Raw genomic sequence first — 18,629 nt, forward strand, 5'->3', positions numbered from 1 at the left:
GAAGATAATCTCTTAAATGTGTATGCTTGTTGTAGCCATTGGGCCAGAAAATGTCTCCCATTCTTTAGAATTTTATTTGATTTCTTTTCCAAAGCTTTCCTACGGAACTCAATTAAAATGGAAGTATAAACCTGATCATATTGGTACCCCACTGTAGCTGCAATGTTGTTTAACCCACATCTTCCCATTTATTTATCACAGGGCTCAGTTTTGTCGTCTGCTGTGTTTCAAAACACAACGAGCAAGTTGGGGGAATTGCATATTGACCCCCTCCCAAATACCAGCATATTCTCAGCAGACAATAATTGACGTCGAGTATACACCAGGATTACCATTGAGGACAGAACAATAGAAAAATAAGTGAAGCTCCTTCCAAAACAAACAGCCATAATTCAGTATATGGGACTTCATAAATTACCTATTAAAACCAGTAGAAGCAAGATCAATACAGCATAACTGCCTGGTTTGGATTTCACAGATGTTAAAAGTGTTCGCAATCTGGAATTAAACTACACTAATCTAAACCATAAATGTAAACCATCATTTGGGTTACATCCGTAACCCTCTGGTTCAATGCATAGCTCAATCTTTTAGAGTTCAACAAGCAACAAATAAACCTTAGAGAAAGATTTTTGTTCCTGTCTAGTGTAATCTACTATTAAATAAGTCCTCACACAAACCATAATGAAATTCAATTTATTGTAGTTTGTAAAATGTGATTCTCCACCTTGATAATTAAAAAGATATTGTAATAAAAGTCTTTAGTTCTCGTGTGCTCACATATGTTAAGATCTGATTTTTATCCGAGCAGAAGGATTATAAGAACGTGGAATCACCGTTACAGCCTTTACATGCAAATACAGGAATATTTTGGTGTTAAATCCAGAACAGACAGGAAATTTAGAGCTCTGAGCTCTCGGCAGCCACCTGCACATTGCTGGACCAGCCCAGACCACCAAGGACCAGCCTCCCAACAAGGGCACTGGGGCATCATTCAACAATGTTGCTTCCATCTGAAGGTCTCTGCACCAGTTCCAACATCCCTATGCCCTTGGTTGGGATCCCCAGACCCTTGGTGGGATTAGGGCCACTCTTCTGCTTTGGAGTCAAGGGCAAGCTCAGAGCGATGGCTCTGGTAGTCAAGTCAAGAACTGGAAGTGCAGCGTTGACCGCTTTCAGCCTGAAGGTTAGCTAATACCCAGCATCTTCTTGCCTGGTTTCCAAGAGAAAGAGTTGAGTCGCTCCCTGTTTAACTGAAAAGCATGCACGCAAAGTCATTTTTCCCTGACTCCAGTAGGAACAGAAGGAGAATTTCCTCGCAGACACTTCCAAGCCTACCTTCACAGCCAACGCTCCTGCTGAGAAACCTCTCATTCCCTTGGCATCTTCTTGGGGTACAGCACCATCACTTCTGGTGATTTCTCCTGGCCTGTTTGCCACTTCTGACACATACAGACTCACACACCCACAAGCCATCAGGGCTCCAGCCCTGTACTCTGGGAAAACCCTTCAAATTACCCTGAGACAGTTTGGATTCTGGTTTCCTGCAAATTGCTTTGAGCAGCAATTTCTATTGTTCTAGTTATCCTGGCCAAAAAGAAGTTTGATTGTTTCTCCCCTCAAGCTGGTGCAAGAGCTGGTGGCTGTTCCTCTCGCTGCGAGCAGAGGATTTATTATACCAACCACCCATCAGAAGGACCATTCCGGAGCTGCATCCTCATCAGCAATGACTGATGCAAAAAGTCTGCTGGATAGAAAATGGGATCAAGTACAGGGAAATGCCACCAATTGCAAGCAATGGGCAGATGCTGCACATCACCCGCAGCCCCACTGAACGGGACCCTGCGCTCCAGGGGCTCACCCACACAGACAACATCTCTGGCTTATGCAATTCTGCTCCCCTGATGAGTTCCCTTGGCTGAACGCAGGATCCTGGAGCTGAACATGGGATCTCAGCTGCTGGAGCAACCCCAAAGGGAACCCAACTGCAAAATATAAACCCTTCATCCAAACGCATCACCCTTCTTAAAAATCCAGCAAACACACCCAATTCTAGAAAGCGCCCAAACTTCATGCTTATTTAACACGCATTCCTCCACCTCATAAGAGATTAAAGACATCTAGCCAGATGAACACTCTTGTAACACAGTTTAAGAAAAAGAAAATCTCTATTCCCTCCCCTTCTACAGCAACAAAGTTTGGAAGCACCAGAGAAGAAGGGTTATAAGCCTCATAAAAGGCTTAAGTCTTGCCCATAGATTCACTATTTCTAAATATGTTCAGAAAGCAAGCACCCCCCAACCCAAGGCGGTTCCCAGCACAGATTGTCCTCCACCAGCACTCTGCCCATCGCAGCATGACGGAACCGAAGCCACACACAGGCATCTCCGATTCATCACGTCCAAAGGGCATTAATTTGTAGGTACCTTTATTATAGCTCTAGTCGAAGCACCACAGCATTTCTAATTATACAGTTACACATTTCTAATTATGACAGTTATACATAGTCATCTGTAATTAAGATTATTTGTTCATATCTAGGCATATATAAAAATAACATCTCTATATAAAGCACCTAAGGGCTTTAGGCTGAATAACTTTACTCGGATAAGTCACTGTAGAAAGAGAAGACAAACTGTTCGATAATTGGAAGAGCAGCTAAGGGTAAAACATGACAATAGATGGAAACAGGAGAACACAAGGACTGTTGCTACCACATAGAGACTGAATATTATTATACAGAGCTCAACCAGCAAAATGATTGGGGGTTTGCATAGAACAGGCCAGGACTAGAAGCAAGATAATGCTAAAGGAGCAGCATAGGAGGGAGCACACAGGTTTCTCTCATTTGTAGAGTCTACAGTAAACCAACACCTCCAAGCTCATCACATATTTGAAACAGTCCCACTACAGTGACAATGAAAAACAAAACAAAATATAACAATTAAAAAAAGCCAAAACCAAAACCCCACCACACCCCAAGCAGCAATATGTAATACACATACTAACGTTGAATCTTTTCTTTCAGGACTATTCTGAAATTGCATTCTACACCTTGATCTCCAGTTCTTGGCACATGAGCACAGTTGCTGCCAACGACGCACAAATCGCTAGAATCTATGCTGGCTACAGCATGGAAGTCAGGAAAACAGAAAAAAACTTTAGTTTCCACCCCTCCCCCTAAAGAAATTAATTCAGTGTATTGAACTATGAAGTATTGTAAGAAGTGCTCATTCATTTGCACACTTCGAGCTATCAGTACACAAAAGCCTCTACAGCCATCATGCCATATAGAACACTAAGATAAAAAACAAACAAGAAAAAAAACCAAACCACCAAAACACATATAAGGGTGACAGGTCAGCCTTAATTTCCTTCTGACCCTCCAAACCCCAGGTCCAGTTTGGTAAGGATTTCTGGTCCCAGCTCCTCTCACGAGAGGGCACTGTTCTGTAGGCTCCGGGGACACCGCAGCCCGAATTCAGCGTGTGCTGCAGCTGAAAATTGTTGCGCCAGCGCCAAGCAATTAGACCTTCTCTGGAGAATTCACTGTACAGCGAGAAACAAACCTGCCAACTAAATCGACATCTTCAAACACCTTAGGTGATCCTTCACCTCAGTGACCAGCATCACCCCTTCTTTTTTAATTATTATTTCCTTTTTCAGAAACAGCTTGATTCTTCTGCTTTTTCTCTTACCACAATTATCAATATTATTGTTTTTTAGACATTACAAGACGGGAGCTGACCCCACGCAGGACAAGAGCTTTTTGCCGTGGGTACCTGTGCTACAGAAACCAGGAGTGAGAGACTGCAGATGGTGTAAAAACCTCCAGAAAACTCCCAGGTCCAACCCAGGCTGGATGAGCTATTCAAATTTATCTGAGTATTTAAGGTTTAAGCAAACAGATCAAAAAACTCTGATTAAATCTAGTGATAAAGTAACTGGTTAGAAATCTGAGTGATGCTGTTGTGCCTCAAACTTGTACATCAGGCGGAAAACAGGTGTCAACACTTCAGGTATCTTGGTCTGCATCTAAAAGGATATAGAAGAAACAGAAGGAACAGAAGAAAAGTCCTAGCCAAAAAAAGCAAGCTAGCAGGCAGGTGTAATGAAGGTTAGAAAGCACACAGAGCTATTGTTGCTCAAGAATAAATGCTGGTGAATTCATTAATTTTAGCAAAATAATTCCAATTTACCTGGCCACAGACCACACGGTTTATGTTTTGCTTTTGTCCCAGTCTGACACCCTTTCGTTACCTGCTGCATTTTGACACATTCTCTGCCCTCAGAGCACAAAAGCACAGCATTCATTACAGCCTTCCTCCCCTCCTCCTTCTCCTGCGACTTAAACAAAATTAACAGGAAAAGGTATTTTATTATTTAAAACACAGGCATCCACCTCCTGTCAAGTCCCAGTTTCAGGCTTCTGTATTTCTCTTGCAGCACGTGTTGACAGATGCTACATTCCTCACACTGCCATGAATTTCTGCAACAGGGGAAAGACAGAGGCAGACTATGGCCTTGAAACATAAGCAAGGCAGGAAATTGCTATCTGTTCATTTGGTATAAAAAGAAACGTATGCACAGCTTCTCTAAAGACAATAATGTTCTTACGGAGGAACTGAGACCAATGCCTCCCGATCAGATTACCTGCACCCCAGAGCATTTTATTTCTCCCCTCATTCACATTTTAGCTTTCAAAATCCTCCAAGTAAGTGTCCAAAAGCCTGTATCAGTCTAGTCATCGTGTCTGGTTTTCATGTGCTTTTTCCTCTTTCTGTGCAGGAGGCTCAAGCGAGCACCACGTCACATAACAGCAGTATATGTGCAGTCAGGGTCCCAGCCCCACTGCACTGGGGGCTCAGCCTCCTGCTGCCATCCCAGTAAACACCGTTCTCTACCACTCTGGTGACCACAGCCAGCCCAGAACATCCCTCCAACCCACTTACCAAAGGGATTTCACTGCAGAACAAGTGTTGTGCAGAAGCATCAGAGTGTTGGATCAGAGGCATCCTGCACATGCCATGTTGATCGTTAGGCGGAGGCTTTTCTTAAAAATTAAATAACCTGAAGGTGTTCTGGGTCCAGCAGTGCTGTGCGTTACCAAGGACAGAGTGCATGCCTGGAACAAAACATCTTTTGTCCTTAGGTAGCCTGTGAACTTCCTGAACTCATCCAAGCCTACAAATGGGGAGTGCATCTCTACATGCCACACCGAGGGATATTCATGTCTCCCTTGCCAATGCTCTATTACTATGGAGTCATTATATCATCATCTGTATTTCAGAGAGATGTTTCAAAACATCTGGTTAGCTTTAAATGCACAAAACCACATGCACGCATCAGTATTTTTCATGTTAATCTGCTTCTCCCGTGGTTATGAGAGAACGCAAGAGCAAATGAACCTCAATGACTCCTGATTGATGATGGACATTCTGTTTACATCTCGGCTGACAACACGAAGGTATTTCCTCTCCAGCTGCAGCCAAACAATGACAAAAAAGAGAGAACACCACCAAAACCCCTAATCACGAGTCGTGGACCTGCTGTCTCTGGGCCACACGAGCTCCAGAGGTAATAACATCACAGCAATAAATACACAGCATCCTTCATCCCTGTTCTAAAGGGATGCAGATGGACAATACCATTGTACCTATTGCTTAGAGGCACTTACCTCCGATCTGGAAAACATTTAACACAATAGACATAATTAAACTTGCTTACTCAGTTTTAGGGTAATAGAAGCAAAATGGAATTAGACCGAGAGACAAGATGGGCACCTTGTGGCCTGCCAAGAAAATAAAAGTTCTGCTATTTTCAAGGACTCCAGGGAACAGGGCATCACCAAGATCAATCCCCCAGCTTCATCACAATATGGGGTATCACTAGGTGACAAGAAATCATCACAAGTTACACCTCTGACCTGAAAATATTTTTTCTGCATTTTTACTCTCCCAATGTTGGCTCTCCCAAAATAAAGTATTTATTCTGGTTAGTGAATAAATGGGTTTGGTGCATGGGGGATTTATTGTCACCCTCTGCCTCAACAGAACTCTCTCTTCTGATAAAACAGAGAAACGTGACAAGCAGAATGGTACTTAAAGATATATTAAGAATCAGACAGAAATGAAAGGAAGGAATAATATATTCAGAGCTTCCCTTGCCTTGACAAAACCAGTCTACCTGCATTTCAGAGCTCCTGGAGCAAGACACACAACTGCCCTAGGTTTAAAGATTCATTCTGTACAGATATCTAACAACCGTCTTCCTTGAGCAGACTTCCATCTAAATATTTTTTTCTGCATTTGGAGAAAACTCCAAAGCTCTACAGCTGGTAACGAGCATTAGCCCCAAGAGCTCGAGCTCCTTTGATGACCGTCCCGGGGACAGGAGACACGGTGGCCTGAGCCAGCACTGCCTGCTGCAACACTCCAGCCAACAAGAACGTTATCACATTGTCTCAATCTCTCCTTTTAACCTCAAACAACACCCATCCTTTCCAACAGAATCCAACAGGATTTTCAAGCTAATTTAATTCACAAAGCTTTGAGTCCTGAAGGGACCATGATATCATCTGTTCTGATCTCCTGCATCACCCTGACCATTACATTTCACCCACTCACTCGGCTGTATGAAGCCCAAGAGCTGAAGCCCTACAATTAAAACTTAATTTGGGTCCTGGCTAAATGGCCCCTCCTGTGCACACAGGCTTGATTTGACAAGCACCAAGAGATGGTAAATCTTCTATGGCATTCAAACTCCAACACATGCTTTGTATCTAACTTAAATGTATTGGGTTTTAGCTTCTAGCTAGGATTCTCACTATATCTTTTCCTTTAGTTGCCAGAGTCTTCTCTCTCAAAATGATCCCAGTGCATACATACCAAGTCACTTCATTTGTTTCATTTTCAGACAATCAATAGATTAAAGAGCTTTTAAATACCTTGCTTTCCCCAGCTTTCAAATAATTTTTCTAGCCCTTTTCCACATTGGCTTCTATTTCTTGACAGCCTTTTGAAAAGAAGAAGGGAGTTTGAACCCACATGGCTTGGTGGGAGAACACAAGGTTCTCCTGCATGCACATCCCAGCATCACAGTGGTATTTTTTTGCCAGCCCGATGCCCTGGGAGCTCATTCTGCCTTTCACAAAGGCATTTATTTCTATCGGTACCACTTGCCTGCCTTGTTCCCAGAGCTCCATCCACATCAGAGCGGGTTTGATTTCCGTGGGCTGAGCTTCCCAAGCCTTCCAGACCACACGGCGCGACTCCTTTAGTCACCGCTCCACGTGTCCCGGCCAGAGCGTGAGCTGTTCAAAAGCCTCATCAGCATTAATTTTATCATTACTTTAGGTCGCTGATGAGACGATGGAATAACAGCGCGCCAAGCTCCACAAAGCCTAACAAGAAACCTCTTATTTCACGAGTGCTCCCTGATGATGACTATTTCTTCAGATGTATCGGCCAATTCTTAATCCACTGGATGTGTGAGCTTTATGCTGTAAATGTAAAACGCTAATTGCTTTCTTCAGATACACATCCAACTTTATTTCAGCTACCTTTGTCAACAAAAATCCTTCAAGAATGAGGTAACTTTTTCTTGACAGTTGACCTCCATTTAACAAGCATCCACCAAACTCCGCATTTATCTACAGAACCACAACTGGAACAGTTTATTAGCGCTTTCTTCTCCACCACAGGAAAATTCGCAGGCAAACAGAGTGAGCAATCAAGTAGTGACAGTTTACTCAGTTGTGAATCCCAATCTATTCAAGTATCAAAGGCAACAGCTGCTTTTCCCAGTACTTTGCAAGGAGAGAAGCAGAAAAAACAGAAATATCCATCAGTGCAGGGCACTAAGAACAGAGAACGTGGGGCTCCCACGAGATGATCGTCTTCCTACAACAGCTCTCCAGAAGCACTGGCATTCACCGGTACTTGCTTCAAAAGAACTCAAATTGAAAGGTAAATAGAGCCCTCCCATTTCCCTAATGTTGGTCAAATAATGCCCCGTTCATTTATCCAAGCAAATCTAGCTCTTCATTTAACTCAAAGCAATCTATAAACAGACTGCGATTCTTCCACAAATTTCTCCAGCTTTTTGCTCTGATGAGCAGCCTGGACAGACAGACTGGAGTTGCTACAGACAGAAATGAGTTACTATGAGCCCCGGCTACCAGTGCCACTCCATTAGTCAACCCAGGCCAGATGCTCTTATGTCTATCCCAGACCTGATGATCAAAGGCTTAGACAAATTACAAGTCTCCCCAACTGGTTTGCCAGTTGCCCACCAAACAGCTATAAACATCCAACAAGTCTCTTTAGTGAGTAATAGGAGGAGAATTCACGAGCGGCCGTGCGAGCGCTCTCAACGTGGATTCTCTTGTGAATATTTATTCGCACAAGTATGCAACGTGATGTTGCTTTCCCACAAATGTTCTTGCCAACGCAATTTTTTTTATTTTTTTGCTCATCCAAAGTGGTTGGGGAATAAACAAAGAAGCACGATCAAAAAATACCAGCGAAGCAGATCAGCAAATTCTAGATGGAAAAAATATTCAGGGAGGATGATGCCGAGTGTGTGACGGGAATGGCTCGGTGCCTACACACTACATCATCTTCCCTGTGCAGGGCAAGAGGGCAAATTTGACTCACTTTCTCTTCTTTTGCAGCCACACACCCATTTCCAAGCGGAAATAGCTAGAGGTAACGTATAATAGTAAATACTAATAAGAAAACATATGAAAACTATCACATAAATGGATAAAGTACTTCATGCAGTTTAATCATGGAGCCAGAACTCAGCATCGCCTCGGGCTCTGTGGTCATTGGAGCATGTCATAACTTTAACGCGATGAAAAGAGATTGGGGTTCAGCTCGACAAAAGCTTTAAAGTATTTCAGAGGCTTCAGAAATGTGGGATGTCTCAGGTCACACATGGGGCTTTTCCTCCCGACATGCTACATCTGTGATAAGAAACAGCTGGGAAATCAATTGTTTCACTCACGGTTGCGAGAACGCAACCAAAATCAGCAGGGACACCGAGGTCCTTCATCCAGCCCTCATCATGTGCTCCTTGAGCAACTGGAAATAAAGATTCTGGTTTTTGCAAGGCCTCCACATACCATTCGATTCATCCTGAACAACACAATATCCAACCTCTATTCCCAAGGACCCCATCACTCTCCAGTTTTTATGAGCAGAAGCATCTTCTTGCAATTCAAAAAAATCTGGGATGCTGGCAGGAGGTGGGCAACTATCTAGATCGATGTCTTGAAAGCAAAATTAAAATCCAAACGCAGTATCTGTTAGAGCATACAGACCTTTCTGAAGTGGCACTAAATGAAGAGATGGCACAGGTAGCACAAACATGCAATGCAAGGAAAGTACCTGGTGCAGGTGTTCAGGAGCTGGGCTCATGCAGGACAGAATCAGTGTGTTGAATCAATAATCCCACCTGGAAAGAGAAAGGAAAAAGTGATTAATATTTTTTCAGAATTTAAAATAAAGTTCTTCCAGAAACTATCAAAATAAAGATCATGTAACTTGTTAAAACTCCTAACACTCATTAAGCACACTTATTCATTAAGTGGAGACCTTGTTTTTTTTCCTTTATACCATTATAAGTTTCTTTATAGGACAGAAAAAAGTTAATAATCATCTAGCTGCCTTCTATCCTCCAAAAATATTTTGTTTCACAAATAAAGTGCTTGGAAGAAATACCCCAAATCATCTTTGAAAGAAAGTCTACCAGGCAATTTCTTGATAGCACAAACATGAGCAATGACCATGCATCCCATACAGCCCACAGAAATGTGTAATACCTTCATGAAATACTACTTTTTAAATTTTGTTTTAATCTTCTCTGCATTAAAAGAAAAGCAGAATCATTTAAAACAACCAACCAACCACATTTAAACAAATACCTAAAACTTCAGGGAGAGGGCTGTTATTTCCATGAGTGTAAGTGGCTTAACAGCCAAGCTGTTTCGGTAGAGCAGCAAAAACACGGTTGGAAATCCAAGTGGCACTACAGGGCCAACAAGCTCTTTATTTGTCTGAGACCAGAGTGTCTTTTCCTGCCTTCAAGATGAGCTGGGGAAGAGTAAGATCTGGCCAGGCCAGGGGGTGCTCACCCATCCCTGCTCCCATGTTGTCTCATCCACAAGTCTCCAAACATTTGATGCATCTTTCAAAAGTCCCAACACACAAAGGCTCCCACACCAGTGAATATTTCAGCTATGCCATTCAAATTAAAGAATAAATCTCAAGCCACTGGAGTTGCAGAGAAATCCAGTATTGATTTCACCCAGAACCACTGCTGTCAGAACACAAGCTGAAATGCCATCCGTTGATTTATTTATTATAAATCTCATGATTTTTAGCAACCGACTCATGATTTCTAAGCGTGCAGGGTTGGCAGAGCTGCAAACACTTTTTGACTCATAGTATTTGCGGGGGAATCCCCAACTGGCCTTCACTTTGAGCAGCTTTAGAAACATGTCTGGAAGGGAACGTGCCTCCCCCTTCACCATGGTCATCGGAGATCTGTCAGCGTATCTATGGCAAAGCTATTGCACAATAAACAACACAAAGTGTCCCCTTCAAACACGGCCAGTGTTTTGAAATCATACCAAGAATGCTGAAAAGATAAATATTTGTGGGGGTTTGATGAATTGCAGTGCTGTGCTAATGAAATCAAGGCTTAAGAAATGTGCTTGGATTGTCCTTTACCCAAAACGAGTAAGGCTTCACTGTAAATATTGCTATTCAAAGAAAGAATTTACGCACTGTCTCAATGGTGGGGAGACTACACATGGTAGATCAAAGGCAGATGGGGGAATCTTTTAATTGCGCTGCAGTGAGGAACCTTAAACCAGCGTTGCCTCCTCCTTCCTGTCACTTGCTCAGCGGTGACAAGGTTTGCTGGTATCATCACACATGATAACAGACGAACACCTGAATTTGGGTTAATCCCAACAATCATTCATTTCAACTCCACTTCCCTTGGTTTGATGCTGCCCGAGATGCAAACACAGAGGAGAAACTTTTTGGGAAGGCAAGACAACAACCACAAGTTATAGGAGTCGAGCTGAGGAAATCCTCCTATGTTCAGCCATCCCCCTCTGACTGCAGTAACTCTCACGCCTTATTTTTAAGACCAGTTTAAGGATGGGGAGGCCAGCAGCAGTAGGACACAGACCCCTCCGATGCTCTGAAAGCGCTCTGGGATCCTGCAGCTCAAGAGTTACAGCCGCAAAGTGGCACTGAGTCCCAGCTCCTTCCCTTCCCCGCCAGCCCTCGCTGCGAATCCACCGGCTGGACTCGAGTTGCAGACATTCTGCTTTTCCCACCCTGTAAAACGCTATTCCAGAAATTCCATATAAACGCCTTTCACATTGCATTACATTCCCCCAGCAAAAATAAGCCAGATAAGAAATGCCTGTCTACGGGTGTTACGATCATACTTTTAACACATCTGAACTTCAAAGAGGAAAAACTGCCCATGCCAGCAAATATTTGCTGCAGCCTCTACCTCCAGCGTCTTTCAGGTGTCTGATAATCAAGTTATGCCATGAAACACGTGCAAATTAACGGATTCCCCAACCGTTCTTAAGTGGCTGATAAGCTTCTTAACACCACTGACCTTCTAAACCCCCAAAACGATCAGTGAGCAAGCTTAAAAAAAAAAAAAGAAATGAACATATGGTAGCACGCTTGAACACAATGTTTTAAAAGGAAATAAAAGCTCTCTGTAGACTCCACATCCTCTAAATCCATTTTGCAAACAGATAAAAGACACATTGTAGTTGAGTCTCCACCTAAAGAGCTCCAGCAGAATCTAGGTCAGGGCGCTCTCCTAGGAACTGATAAATTAATCAGTGGCACTTCCAAAGGGGGTTTTGACTAATGCAGTGTTTTTATATAGGAACTGGCAGCCACCGCCTTTTGCAACTCAATACTCTCCAAAAGGCTCAACAAGCTAAAAGTTATACTTGAAGAGACGGTTGGAAAAAACAAGGTTGGATTTGCCCTTATTCAAAGAAAAAAAAAAACTCTAAAAATTATGCTGTGCACTGGTAACAGCAGCTCCAACAAGAGGTGTCTTCTCCTTTCAGGCAACGCCAATTCAGCTGCTCAAGGTCTCATCATAAGTGGCTGCAGATCCAGCAGCGCAACCACCAGACCAGGGTTCCCATCACCACCGTAAGCTACAGGTGTTCTGATTTTACCCTGTAATTATTTAAACTGGGAACCAGTCACAAGAAGTTTTCCATGGCACTTGACTCAAGCAGGACCATCTTTGCTGGCTGGAAATGAAGTTTCTCATCTCAGTTCTTTGGGACTAGGACTCAGGACACGGTTCCTCTTGACTGCATTGAAGGAACTTCACATTTTTTGCCCAAAAAGTCCAGAGATGTGCATTAGTTCTGACAGTATTTGGTGGAAAAGAATCCGAGGTCCAGCGTGAGCCATTTGCTGCCTCCAGAGAGACAGAGGGAAGCAAACTGGTGGGAGTGGGAGCCTTTTCTATCCAAAAACAAATGTTTTGTCACTCTCTATTCCTTTCAGGAGAGAAAAAAATACCAAATGCGCCCTTGTAAGGTCTTGTTTTCATTCCTCTGTGGAACTAAACCACATTTTAAACCTCTATGTTTGTACAAAGCAGATTTTTGTTTTCTGGTCATTTATAACTTTCACTCTTTCATCAGCCAGGGATGCTGCCATTTCTCCCCGGCCATCCTGCCAAAGGGGTGAGTTACCCAAGTTCTACAGGGACATAAAAAGCTCTTGCTATAAAGACAACTCTTGATTTTTTAAATGTATTTATTTTTAAGGAAAAAACAAAAAAAAAAGGCGCCTCAGCTTACACAACCAGGATCCAGCTCCGTCCCATCTGAGCTTTCCGCCCTCTTCCCTCTCCCCCAAAGTCCAGCACCAAAACCTTTTGGCCCCACACAATGCAGGTTTTGACCCTGCTGAACTCCTGCACCTACAAGACCTGGGTCAGAGAAAGGCAAGAAACTGGGCATTGAGGGAGAAAAGTGACATACCACCCAATTTTAGACATTTGCCAGCAGCCCAGTGTGCAAATTTGGTGCTAATTCTGCCTTCCCGGGCCCAGACGGGCTTGTCCTCCCATGCTGCCGGGTGTGATGCACCCTCCTCATCTGCATTTTGATTCTGCTGAGGCAATGCCAACAACTTCCAGGGGTTTCCTTGGTCAGCACTTGCTCTGTCACATGCTAAGGAGCAGCTAAAATCCATTTCCTCCAGTGCACACCAATGCCCAGAGCGGGCAGACGGAGCCACCGGGGCTCTGCTACAGCAGAAACGCTCCGGTGTGTTGGTTCTCTGCACAGCACCAAGACAGGAGTTGCTCACCAACAAACAAGGAGAGAACTGCAAACAGCGTCAGCTCAATTCTGCATTTCTGATTGCAGCCATTCAAGAAAAAAAAAAAAACAACAACATTTTACAACACAATTGCTTGCACTTTTTCTCCACGGATGCCAAATATCACTCAAGCTCTTACTGAAGGATACGGGTGCTACTTTGTGTAGCAGCACTGTCAGCTCCATGAGACACGGTCAGTGAAGAGTCACAACCGCTTATGGTTGGGACCTCATATGAACAATAGAACAAGTCACAAAGGGGTAAATCCCCCAGCCAGCCACACTCCACCCAAAAAGCAACAGCAAAGCAGTTGCATCCAACTTCCCATCCTGTGCTTAGCAAAGGGCTTAGTTATTCGCATCGGATGTAATAAACCAGCATCATGGACATAAAGCTATCTCCTTCATTCTTCTGACCCGCTATCTTCTCCAGAGTCTGCAGTCTCACTGTACGAGCTATTTATCTCAAAACTCACATAAAGAACATTTTCAGGCTGTGCCATTGCATGGGAAAGATGCACTTTAAGTTAACAGCTTGAATTAACAAGCCAGTAAAACTGAAAATGACCTTCTTTGTAGTTCTTGGCAGAGGAAGCATCAAGTCTTCCCTTTTTTTTATTAGCGTGGCAGAAGATGGGTGAATAGAGAGCTGCTTATGGTATCAAATGTTCTATTTCCATTTTGCTTTCTAACAAATAGAAGAAAAAACTCCTTTCCTACAAGGACTCCTCTCAGAAACAGGCTTTGACTGAATGATAAACAGTATAATTATATTTTAAATAGGCTGCCCACAAAGAATCAGTATTCAAACTATCTGCTGCATCCCTCGCAGCTGAAAAGGCTTTGCAGGGAGAATCAGGGGAAATGGAGAAACTATTAAAATCACATTTCAACAGAATCATAGTATTTCTCGGTACAAGTCCATTAAAGAGATCTACTGATACCTCCATCTCCCATCAAGATCGTGTTACTCTATTTCTATAAAATGGGACGCTAATTTACTAGGAGCGTGCTGCAATCTAATTCAGAAGTTGCACATTTCTTCCACCCCGACAGCATAAACCAAGTCCCCCCCCCGTGTGCAAGATGCCAAGAGGGCAGATGTGCTCCAGATGTGCTGCAGACGCACACTGCCCTCCCATCCCTTTGGTGAGAGCCCCAAAGTGCCCACACATCTGCCCCACAGGGACACCCTGGACTTGTCATTGGATGCTCCTGCACATCCCACAGGCAATCTGATCTGAGCACCCTCTTTCAGAGGCCGCCTGGACTCTGTGCCACACAGGATCAGACACGCTACCACAGCTTGGTCCCTCTTGCATCCTGTTTTTTCTTCCCAGCTTTTAATACTGCGCTTGTTTCACACCCACAGATCTCCAAGCACTTCCAAATGTTAATTTATTAAGTTCTCCAGTGCCAATGCACAATGTACATACCATCACACCCACTCCACAGATAAGGATACTGTTAAAGCCTGGGCTACAATATTTCACTCCATAACATAGAATAAAGTGATGAAATTGGCCCTAGTGACATTACTATGAGTCCTGCCATTCCCTCAGAGACAGGATTGGCACCAAGATGTTTTTGCATCCAGCCACACTCATGGCCAAGCCCATCCACTCTCCAGTGCCATCAGACATGTCTGATCAAAAAGAGGATTTAGGGTTTTTTTTCTGAAAGATTGTTCTACTTTTAGCCAGTACTGTTGTGAAGCAAACGTGTACCCTGTAGATAAAGTAGGATAGGTTCAGAAAAAGTTACCAGTTAAAAAAACAAAACAAAACCCACACGCTAACAAACCAGCCATTCCTGCCTTCAGAGAGCACTTTCAGAGGACAGCCATACCCTAGAGAGCTCAAATGGGATCAGCAGAGCTCATGCTTCCCATTGCCATTGCTCCCATGAAAACCAGCAACTCCTTATTGCAGATTTGGGCAGTCCCAGTGCCGTCCAGCTGCCGAACCCGCAGCCAGTGCCCGCCAGCCACCTCCGCTCCGAAAAATTCCTGGAGGAACAGGAAACAACTTCTGCAGGTGCTTGGTCTTAATGGAAAGTAAATCCTGAGGAAATAGCTTTTTTTTTTTTCTAGAAAAATATACTCAAGTACAGACATAAGCACTTGCTGCAGAGGTTCAAGAGTGCAACCATAAATGCCAAGAACCCTAAATCATGTTTTCAAAGCTCTTCAAATACCTAACAGGTGAAGGCAAGCCCTACAACTAAATCTCCAGAGAGGCTTTAAAAAAAAAAATCCCAGCTCGGCTGCTACCTAATCCCAGAAACATTTAGGCCCTACGGACACTTACAGCAACTCTAAAGACTTCCAGGTATCCAATATTCTGCTTCCAGTCAGGCAAGTTGAATTTTACTCATGAGAACTCAGCAACTCAACACCTATTTCTAGACTTAATTAAGTCGTAATCATCAATACTATATAGGAGGTACCCAGTGATCAGGACCTGGGTTTTACATGGCTGCAGAGCCCCACGTCCTCCTGCCAAGGAATAAAAATAGACACATAAACTCACAGACCAGCGTGGTTTGGGATTTTGGTGTCACCCCTCACTTCTTTTTTATCCTCTTTTGATGAAGTGCTGTAACGATTCACTTGGGAACAGAAAGTCAAGATTCAGGACACTCTGATCATTATCCCACCTGAGAAGGCTTGTGGTAATTATTTCTTTAATTAGACCAAAAAGGTGAAAGCGTCTGTTTAGCGCACAGGTGTTTGGTGCTGATGCTCTCAAGGGATCGCAGCTGTAACGAGAAGAGACTCTGCTGGGTAGGGAAGGCAAAAGAGACTTTGAAACAAAAGTGAGGCAAACATCACAGAATCTACTCCAAAGGCCATTACATCCATTTAATTATTTCAGACAACTTCCCAAGGTTTTCGATCAAAACCAGAAGTTGCTTTTTATCCGCAGTTCACAATGTTTTCACTAGAAAAAGTATTTTTATTCCCATTTTCCAGATGTGGAGACCGAGGAACACAGAAAGTTGACACAGAGCCTGGAATAGGCTCCCTCCAGCTCCCCACCAAAGACACAGCAACACGAAGGAGAGACATCACCCAAAATTCATCCTTTGCACAACTAGCAGTAAAGGTTTGCACTTACTTTCTTATTGCAACACACAGAAGAAGAAAACTGGTGCTCTCCAAATGAGAGCAGAGCAGAAGAGAACATGGTACATACCAGAGTCACTATATAATTATTTAAGATTGCAAGGGCCATCACCCTCAGTCAAACTTCCAGGTTCACAAGGAGAAGACAATAATAGCAACATCTAACATCAATAAAAGTGAGGCACTCAGTACATCCGCCTTCCAACATGTGAAAGCTATAAAAAGGGGGCTTGTAAGAAATAATATATAGACATACCTTTTGATGACATTGAAGAGCACAGGAGCAAGAGGGATGAGGTTTTCAGAGAAAGAGAGAAATACTAAGAGCTGTTTTGCTACTAGGGAATATCCCTCCGAAACCGGAACAGTTTCTATATTCTGAGACTTCACAGCCCCAGGGCTGAGATGCTGGCACCAAAGATTGCTGAAAACAACAGGGGGAAGGAATAAGACGAGCTTTGCATCCGAGACAGCTATAATCTCTCCTAACTCGGAGCAGGCAGCACAGTAGCAAAGCTGAACCAAGAGGGAGCTCAACCAAACCACAGCTCAGCCTCCCACCCACACACCAGTAAATCACAAACCATTAAAGTCAAATAAAGGCAATTAAGAGACACAGAGAAAATAGACACCTCACTAACCTCCTGAGCTCAGCACCCCCCGCTCAGAAAGGGAAGGAAACACTGGAAGATGGCCGGAGCAATGTCCAGGTCCCAGAAGAAGTGGTGAAGTTTCCAAGGTCAGCATCAACCCAAGCATAGCACCTCACAACCCAAAATCCAGAAGGCTGGGGAGACTCCCCTAAAGGGGAGGTTCACTACCTATCTTCCAACTGCCTCACTGTCTCTGGCAAGCTACTGAATAAGAAATAAACCCACAAAATCCAGACAACACCTTTCCTCAACACTCACCCAGCACTTATGGGTAGCTCTGAGCCCACTGCCATATGCAGCAGCTGGGCTGGATTAGTCCTACCCCATTAATCTCTTCTAGCTGCCCATGGCCACTGATTGTCCTACCTGGGGCTGAGGGAGCACCCAAGCAAGGGCTGGTACCTGCTGCAGAGCATCACTGAGCCTGGTGCTCTCGTGCTCACAAGCACTTATTCCTAAGAGTAATTTCAGGACTTATTTTTTCAGCAATGCTCCCTATCTGTTCTAAATGTGGATGATTTCCTTTCCCCATCATATCTGCTTTGCTCTGGGAGCCTAAAGAACATCAGAGCAGCTCCCAGAGCCCCTCGCACACCATGGAAACAAGGTGCAAGGGGCTCTTACAAACACTTTCTGCAAACCTTGGCTAACGGGTTGGGGGAAGGGGGGTGTCTCCAGCACACGTGCTGCTAAAAGCTACGAGAATCATAGAATAACTTTGGTTGGAAGAGACCCTCAAATCATTGAGTCAAACCATAATGTAAATTTAGCACTAACCCATGTCCCTAAGACCCTCATCTCTATGTCTGTTCAACCCCTCCAGGGATGGTGACTCCACCACTGCCCTGGGCAGCCTGTTCCAATGCTTCAAGACCCTTTCTCTGAAGAAACGTCTCCCTGCAGAGTATGCATGGGGTTGTCTGCATTCACATACTGACACAAACAACAGCCTTTTGCATGGCTTTTCAGCTCTGGGCTAAAGGAAAGTGAGACAAACCTGGCACCTTTGACTCCAGCCAGAGTTACAGCAGGCATCAGCGCCTTAAAAAGGTGCAATAAATCACCCAACAGAGCAAGAAAAACCTGATCCTAATCCCACCTTCACCATCACCACCTGTGCTAATCTGCCATCAAACCAGGGGCTGATTTGGAGAACGGGAGTGGGGAAGAGAGCACAGACCTTCAAGAATGTGGCGGTGTCCCAACAATAAAAAAGTCTGCAGGGTTGAGAAGCTGAAGTTACCACTGGAAAAGGAAAAGGAAAGCTCAGACACTGGAATATGTTACTGCGTATCCTGTGCTATCAGTGCTCCTCCCTAAATCCAACTGCTTTAAATCACAGCAATACACAATAATGATCTTCTAATAATTACTGTTTAAAATCCAGGACTTAAGTTTTTTAATGTATAGTGTTGCAGAGAGAACTTCAAAATGACAGCGAAAGTACTTC

General features: G+C 43.8%; 1 protein-coding gene across 8 annotated transcripts in view; it reads right to left on the bottom strand.

The window, feature by feature from the left end:
- ZNF469 (zinc finger protein 469) overlaps positions 1 to 18,629 on the bottom strand; it is a 240,008-nt gene that overhangs the window by 183,121 nt on the left and 38,258 nt on the right. For all 8 annotated transcript variants that reach the window (XM_065028765.1, XM_065028766.1, XM_065028764.1 and 5 more), the window contains one exon: positions 9,393 to 9,459. The gene's annotated coding sequence lies outside the window, so the exon portion shown is untranslated. The remainder of the gene's footprint in view (positions 1 to 9,392; positions 9,460 to 18,629) is intronic.

The sequence above is a fragment of the Columba livia genome, chromosome 13 (genome assembly GCF_036013475.1).
Source record: "Columba livia isolate bColLiv1 breed racing homer chromosome 13, bColLiv1.pat.W.v2, whole genome shotgun sequence".
Classification (NCBI taxonomy): Eukaryota; Metazoa; Chordata; class Aves; order Columbiformes; family Columbidae; genus Columba; species Columba livia.